Genomic DNA, 8,754 nt, shown 5'->3' with positions numbered 1-8,754 from the left:
TTTTATTAATTCATTCCCACATCCAGGTTTGTATAATACAAATTGTTCTCTCTATTTCAATATATATTCTTATTGTGATATTCTAAAGCTTCTCTCTAATTGGCCAACACATATATGATGTCACGAGTGGGATTAATTCTGCAGGGGCAGTGGGCTGGTTGTGGCAAACACGGTTGGGGTTCATCTGACTAAGGGCTGTTGCTTGGAATTGTATATGTGTGGTAATTTAAATACAAAGAGAAATTCACATAACTTTAAAATATTCCACTAATTTGAAAGCCTTGACAAAGTTGCTGACTTTATCTTTTGTAGTCTTGACAATTTTGTAGTATTCAACATATACTGTTTCTAGTGTCTTTCTAATTAGATTATAGGTATGACGTTCTTTTACACGATGGCAGGCAATAACTGCGTGCTTATATTCCAGCATACCCTCGTTTATCCAGTGAACAGTGACTCCTAAATAGGCTCTGAATTAAAATAATATTTTGTCAGTTTCAAAATGTGCGTTTAATAACAAAACAGGTGAACTCAAATATTTACAAGTTATCAATAGCAAATATGACAACAATGTAATAAAATATCAGTGTTCTTAAGTCAGGTGTGAGAAACAAACCTTCAACATTGTATAGTTTAAAAAATGTGAGAATATCAGAAACAAAAAATATTAAAGATTATTTCTTATTTAATTACCTGTTTCTGCAACTCCAACAGTCAGCAGTTGTAGTAACAGTCTTGACTACTGCTAGTTGGTTCTTGAGAAGTTTAATTTTTTCATCTAGGAATCGTTCATTTGCCTCATTAATGTTCTACGAGAAATTCCTGTTCTTGTTAGCTGTTGTGATGTGATTAAATTTCTAAAGGATGTGAACTAAACAACTCTAAATGACAAAAACTTTGAAACCACGAAGTCCAATATTAGTTCATTCAGCTTTTGTTGAGGCACTCGTGAGGTTTGCCCAAACGTTAGAAGTTGTTGTTTGTTCTCATGATGATCAACTACAAGCTTTTTAGGTGTGTTATTATTATTACCTTCATTTGCATTAACTGTTTGTTTGTTTCATACTACACCTTTTTTAAGTGTCAACTGAATTCCTTGACAATGGGGAAATGTTTTATGGACACGTTTTTTTAAGTTGTTTACAGATTTACTGTTTGCACTGAACATTTTCTTTAAAGGAAAGTAAATCAAACATTGTATGATAAGTTGTTACCACCACTACTTCTTACAGTAAACTTAGAGTATTTGTCAAGATGTGGTCACGGGGAGTTTCACTTGAACTTCTGCCACTTTTGAATGACATAACCTTTCACTCTGATAGCTTACAGATGACTGACAGAAAATACACACCAGAGGTATCCTTGGTTAGTGTGACAGCCCTCACTACAAGTCTACAAATTCACAACTAAAACATGTTTCAACAGGAATACGTATGCAATACTTCATTCCTTTGCTGTTGTTCCAATATTACTGCTGTTTAAAAGGTATTATATTTATGGTTATTTTTATTAGTGTATTAATTATTGTTATTGTTTTAATCAGATAGTTTTAACTACTAAGTATTATTAATTATTATATATTTTTATCTGTATTAGTAGGCTATAATATTACTGAATTTAAAAAGTAATGAGTAACGAATAATGCCCTTTTTTGACTAAAAAATTTAACAACATTACCAAAAAGCATTACTAAGTTTCGAAATTAGTGTTGTCACTATTTACAATTAAAAGCAATACAATGTTAAAATCTTACACAATAAATAATTATTAAAAACAGGGAATTGCTCTAAAAGGCTCTACAAAAGACACCAAAACATATGTGGAGTCTTTTAGGTGCAAGTCCCTGTTTTTAATAAATATTTATTGTGTAAGATTTTAACATTGTATTGCTTTTAATTGTAAATAGATCTTTTACACAAGTGTCATTTTTAAATTATTTAGTGTTGTAACCTTGGACATTACTAAAAAAAGTAATGATTTTAGTAACGTCACCACTAATAGTGATGTTATTGCCCAGCAGTATGTATGTGTGAGTTAAATATAATTTTGAAATGAATTTCCTGTTTGCATACTTGTTCATAAGAACATACAATGTATTATTATTGTTCAGAATAGTAAGGCACACGTTTATTTTACAGGTACAGTCTATTGTTTTTTTCTTATAAATACACATACATTTTACAGAAATCCCTGATTTGATGTAATGTATCTTTTACTTGTGAGAACGAAAAAGATATATAATTTACTGCACATGTAAAATACTTTTTTGGGTATCTTTGCATGGCTCAAACAGTGCAATTTGACAGATTTTCTTCAGCTATCTTTACTTATACAAATCCATATATATGTCAGCAGCGTACAGTGTCTGGATTAGTTGAAGCACTTTAAAAAAAACCTTAACAAATGCACATACTGAGATTTGTGAAGATTCTTTTGGTAGGAGTAGTGAAGCTGAGAGTGGACATATATTTATATGAGACAACAAAAGATATTGTGAATGGTTTTTTTTGTTAATTTATACATTCTATCATACATCTTTAGGTATATTTTCCTGCTTGTTTCATTTAAGTATGATTACATAGGATAGCTTGAGCAGGTTTATATCTTCTCATAAACATTAATGGATATAAATCTGGATATCTGTGTTGTTAGTAAGATGCTAATAGGAGAATATGCATTTTTATTCACTGTTTTGTAAGTTCTATGGCTTTGATAAGTAAGTTACCAAAGTGACTTCACCTCCTGCAGAAACATTCTTGTATAATTTAATTTTTTTTGTCAGGCAGAACTTTGGAATTTTATCAGGAGCTGTAGAGTCTCTATATTGATATCATTGATAAAGTTGTAAATCCCCCTACCAGATGATAAAAAAAAAAGCTGTTGCAGTGCGGGTTATGTTTCTGCTAATATAAATAAAGTTTTATTTTTTCTGTGAAAAAAAAAGTATTTTCAGAGTAAATACCTAGTTGATTTCAGTCATTTTTTTTCTTTCAGTTTGAATTTGTGGAGACATTATGAAAATTGTTTTACTGAAAATGAACTATTACCAGTTTGATAAACTGAATATGGAAGAACTTTCCTCAACAGTTTGTTTAGGTAATGGGTAATGAACAGTGTGAAATAAACATATCAATATTGCATCATGGCAGTTAGTATGAAAAAGTACTTTTGCCCTAGGTTAGTGGATTATATTGTGATAGTTGGTAGTCGTCAACCAAGTCGCAATCATGTTGTTCAAAATCCAGAATTGCTGCGACGCTACCCATCTGAAGATCATAAGGATTCTCCGCTTCCTCCAGATGTTGTTTTCTTCTGTCAACCTGAGGGTTGTGTGAGTGTTGGACCCAAGAGGATCAGTTTGCGTGAGTCAAACTCCTTTGTGTTTACTCTGACAGAGAAGGACACTAGTAGAGTGCGATACGGTATCTGTGTGAACTTTTATAGACCTGTTGAAAAACGACAGGGTCGAGAAAGAACTTTGAGACGTAGTATTGGTATCAGGTCTGAAGAGTTAGAGACTTCTGCTTTAGATACAGGTTTTGATACCTGTATGTTAAGTGGTGAACCATCAGCAAGAATCTTAAGACCTGGTGACTCTGATCAGGATTCAAAGTCTCCTTCTCCAAGAAATTTTAGACATCAACGTGTACATAGCCACTCCCTCACATCTCTGTGTATAATTAGCTATCATCCATTTTTTTCTACATTTCGTGAGTGTCTTCTCATACTAAGAAAACTCATCGATTCGTCTCATGAGCGTACATCAGTGAAGCGCTTTGGAGGTTCCAAGCAAATGAATAAGTATCGTATTAGTTACTTGAACTTTTACGTTTATTTGAAATTTTTATGAGTTAATATAGATAACTTAATTTTATAGTTGTTAAGCAGCTTATTAAATTAGAAAAGAAGAAAAATTCAGTTGTACCCATGTATTAGTAGTTCTGAAATGTATGTATCCATGTTTCTGTGTTTACTTGGTTTTTGAGTATCCATAAATGTTTGACAAAACATTTAGAAATATTGCATGTCATCTTTAAACGCCCAGAACATAAGTAAAGAAATGTATTTTTGAAAGAGTGGTGATGGGGACCCAAAAGTGTGGGATCAAAGGGGTTTTGGAAGTTGATAGGTATAGCTGAATTGGTTTATTTGAAAATGAGTATTGATGTTTAAGAAGCTATTCAAAACAATAAACATAACTACAGCTTTTGTAAAAATTTTAACTTCTCATATTGAGGTCAAAGGGGTTTTGGGGCCTTGTGGGATTGGATACATGTGGGTATCATGGGAATTTGGGACTTTCAGTATTAGTTACAGAGATTTAATTGAAAATTTGTAAGAATGTATAATAGCTAATTAAAAATAAAGTGAGTAAAATTGTTTGCATAGTTATTAAGAAAAAAAAGAAAAACGTTAAATCTTACAATTTAAAAACATTCATATTTATTAACCAAGAAGGTTTCAGCAACTCTCAATTTGACAGCACGAATGATTGGAGTTAGGTCGATACATTTGATTGTTTTTAATTCAAGTGGCATAATGTATCATTTTGTTTTTTTCCTGGGACATTTTTTTTTTCTAGATACACTGTGATGTGGTGAAAGCCTTTGAAACAGTTTAAATCACACACTTTTCACCATTTGCTAAATAATGTTTATTGTATCGAATTTTAAAACTGCAGACAAACAAATTTATTAAAAGCATATATAGTTAAATAAAAAGATAAATAAAATAATATGTTGAAGTGGTCTTGAATGCATGCCAAAGTAAATATGTTGCTACTTAGTTTTCTTTTTTCGCAACCGGGCAAGTCTTCAAACGTAATTTCCGTTGGCTGCCCAGTGGCAACTTATTATGGTATGTTTAAAGTTGTATGAAATATGAAAAAAGTGAATTTGTCTTTTTTTAGCATAAGAAAACAACTAAGTCTAACATTTTATTGTGATGTAGCTTATTGACTAGTCTCATGTTGTGTTGTTATTAACACTGGAACCTGTCATCAGTTTTAGGCATTTATTCACAATACAGTGAACTTTCATGGTTAGCTTAACATTCATACTCCATAGGTATATGAAGCTGACCTACTTAAAATACCAAGTGCAGAATTATTTAAACAGTTTTTTTTTGTCATTGATCAATGCTCAATGTAGACCCGCTGAATTTTCGCTCATTGGTGTATTAGGTGGGTATACACCTGCAAAGGACTATTCAGTAATGCTGTTCACCTCTACAGAACTAAAAGTTATTGCCTCACCACTGCTGAGAAGATTTTTATACATGCCACAAGCCTGGAGTGAAAATCCCAACTCAACATATATTAATGTGAACTGCACCAGCCTATGATGCAATTGTCATTAGACTGTAGCTCTCCAGCAGTAGAAGTGTGATACATCTGACATGCACAGTAAACCCAAGGAGCACCAGCATTTCAATGAAGACTCGTTTCCTTGGTAGTGCTTTGTTTTTTCTAATGAATTACATAATTTTTGCTCTTATTGTATTACACTTTTGTCACTTGTAGTGTAATCCTTTCTTCCCTTTATTTTCTTGATTATGAGAATGAAATAAATCAAATTTTAAACATTTCAATTTAAATTTTGATTCAAATTGTCCTAAATTTTAATTTTTTCTTTTAATCAAATTTCCAATATGATATCTTACCTCCTCTCGCAAAATAGCTTTTCTCGATTAGTACTGCCCTCTGTAAATTTCTATGCTTGCTACTAGCATTCATCCTCTTGCTTCTGCATATCCACATGCAAATTATCATGCAGCAACTCTCCACCAACAGGAGCATGACACAATTCCTATTGTAACCAGCACTCCCTCCACATTTACAATGATAACTGGAGGCATTCTGATGGTCATTAATGTTACTTTCATTATGCATCAGGTGATTGGTTAGTTCCATTCTGATCTGGGATCCAAGATTCCTGATCTCCTGCTTCTGTTACTTCAGCTAATTCTACTTCATTTTTGAGATGAATTCAACTGACTGTTTCTATACTTATTTTTGCTTCTGGATCCATCTTCCAAATGAGGATCAAGTAATTCTGCTATCATCCTTCACTGCTTGGATTACATAGTATGCATCTTGTTTTCCTCTTTCTCTGGTTGGTTTTTGCTTAATCTTGGACTATCCCATTTTACAAATCTCAACCATTTGATTTTATTTTTTCAGCTTGGGAATCTCCTCTCTCTCTCCTTTTTATTCTTTCTCTCTCCATCTCTGTCTGTTTTAGTCAACTTTTTCATTATCTGTTCATGCTTTACATTCTTTTAGAGGCTTTACATTACAATCCTGCCATCTTTACTGGGGAAACTTGTACATACTTGTTTTCCATCTTGGCCTTGAGTTTTTTTGTTTTTTTTCAAGATGCCCCAGTTAACCTAGTGTATTTGTTTCTAGGATGTACTTCATTGGGATGCCTTACTTTCTGACATCTGCCTCCCTCAGTCTTCTGTCAGGGACTTCTGTATTGTACTCCTTCTTTGTGATGTTTTGTTTTTGGTTGTTTCTTATACTCTGAAATTTCAAGTTGATGCAGACTGTCAGCAGTCATCTCTTCTCACTTTGATTTCTTGGTTTTTTTGGACCATGGGGCTCTAACAGGTTTCTCATCATCTACAGCTTTGTGGGGTCATCCCCTATCCTGTTCCTAATCCTCTTGCTATTATCCAGCCTTCCCCCTTTCTGAGGGATGGCCATCTGAGGGTCTTGAAGGTGACTTGTTTCTGGGGTTACCCCTTAGCTTCTGTCCAGTGAGAGCTTGGTTCTCCCACTTTGTTCACTTGTGGACTCCCTATGCTACAGACTACTGGGTTACATAGATTCTTTCTTGTAGTTTATCTTCTTCCACTCTCAACCTCATTTCGTTAGAACACCCTGGGACAATTCTGTCTGATCAGTGCAATACATTGAAAAAATCTGATGTCATCTTTTGTGTTTCTCCCTCCTTTTCACCTCTTGCTGTTGTGGTGACTCAATTGATTTCACATAGTCCTGGGCATCTCTATTCCCCAACTTTGCCCTGAATTGCATCTGTTTGGATCCAGCCAGTGGCTCAAATATTTGTGTTTCCATACCCTTGGTTGGCACAGCACAGGTGGTCAATTATGTAGATTTGAACTTGACAACAACCAAACCTACAAATAAATCCTATCAACAGATGCTTCTTTGTTTAGCTGAAGTGTAGTTCTGAATAACTGTTACATTTCTGGAGGTTGGTGTCCAGAATAGTGACCTTTTTATAACAACATCCTGGAGATATTTGTTGCTGAAGGAGCTTGCTGTCATCTTCTTGCTCATCTGCCATTTCTTCCATCCACTTAAAGCTAGGCACTTGTTTTTGGGAACTTTATTTCTTTGCTCTAACCCTTCTCGTTTAGGTCCAAAACTACCACATTTGGTTATTGGTCTATCATGTCTTGGAAGCTTAAACAATAGTGGCTGATCAACTATTTTGCCTAGACTGAATCCTTCCCACAGAGTAATCTATTTATCTTCTGGTGTTTTCCCTGGATTTGTGCTCACTTTAGGAATCCTTTCATCACTGTCTTTCTAAATCTTCTCAGCACCTAACTTCCACTCTTTTAGTTTCCAGTCCCAGATTCTACAGCATTTATTCTCGAAGTGTGGTCCATAGCTAATTGGTGGCTGCAGGCTAGTCCAAAATTCAAGTCACATCAAAAGCAGCACCATTTTCCCCATTAATTCGAATTACTTTTTTTTTGTGGTGGCAAGCAAAAGTGGTAGGTGGTTTGAGGATGAAAAAATTTGAGAACTACTGCTCTCCAGCTCTGACAGTGAGTCTTGATTGGTTCAATCTCATTTTATATGCATATTTTCCTCTTTGACTTCTTCCCATTTCTACTATCGCTAATCACAGGATGGCCAGTTTTCTTTTTCTGGCTTTGTATGGATCTCTTCCGAGCCCTTTTTTTATCCGTTTTCCTTGTCTATTTCTTATACTGGACTGGAACATTTGTTTAGTTCTCAGGACTCTTATATGAGACCCATTTAAACTGTTGGCCACCTGTTTCCTGTGTTTTGCAGCAGCTGTCGCTTTGAAATTTCTACCTTGTATGCCTTTTGCACTCTTTAATGTAGGGACAAGTTAATATCATTACCTGGCTGCTTCTTTCTCCTCAAAACTTAAGCTGCTTGGGAGGGTAATTGGGATGGTTTCTCCAGTCAACCTCACTTCTCTTTCTTTCCTGTATGATCATTCCAACCCCATCTTTGTTCTATACAGGCTGGTAATTGTTATCTCTTTTGTACTGCCCCCTTTCAAGGCAATTGGCAATATTTTTTTCTTGCCATGGGATTCTTCTTCCTCTAGTAATTTATATCTTTCCACTTCCACCATTTGGGTTATACACCTCATCCAGCTAGTTTATTTTTTCTATGGGTGATGACACTTTTAATTTTTATCATTTCTCATCCCATTTAGTTTATATCTCATGACTTCTCTTGCCTCTGACAGTTGATGTCCTCTGAATGGAATCTTGCCGGTGGGGATGTACACAACCCCCAACACTTTTTTGTTCCATTATTTACACCACATTTCATTTTTATCTTCCTCCAGTTGCCATTCTTCAGTCTTCACAGAGGCCCTCCAGTTGCCATTCTCCACTCCTCACAGAGGCCCTCCAGTTGCCATTCTCCATTCCTCACAGAGACCCTCCAGTTGCTATTCTCCACTCCTCACAGAGACCCTCCAGTTGATATTCTCCACTCCACACAGAGACCCT

At 34.8% G+C, this 8,754-nt stretch overlaps 1 pseudogene; it reads left to right on the top strand.

Moving 5' to 3' along the window:
* LOC106466965 overlaps positions 1-8,754 on the top strand; it is a 79,191-nt pseudogene that overhangs the window by 10,776 nt on the left and 59,661 nt on the right.

This window comes from Limulus polyphemus, unplaced genomic scaffold (assembly GCF_000517525.1).
Source record: "Limulus polyphemus unplaced genomic scaffold, Limulus_polyphemus-2.1.2 Scaffold2441, whole genome shotgun sequence".
Lineage (NCBI taxonomy): Eukaryota > Metazoa > Arthropoda > Merostomata > Xiphosura > Limulidae > Limulus > Limulus polyphemus.
The sequence above is the reverse complement of the archived record's forward strand: the minus strand, read 5'-3'. Positions and strand labels throughout refer to the sequence as shown.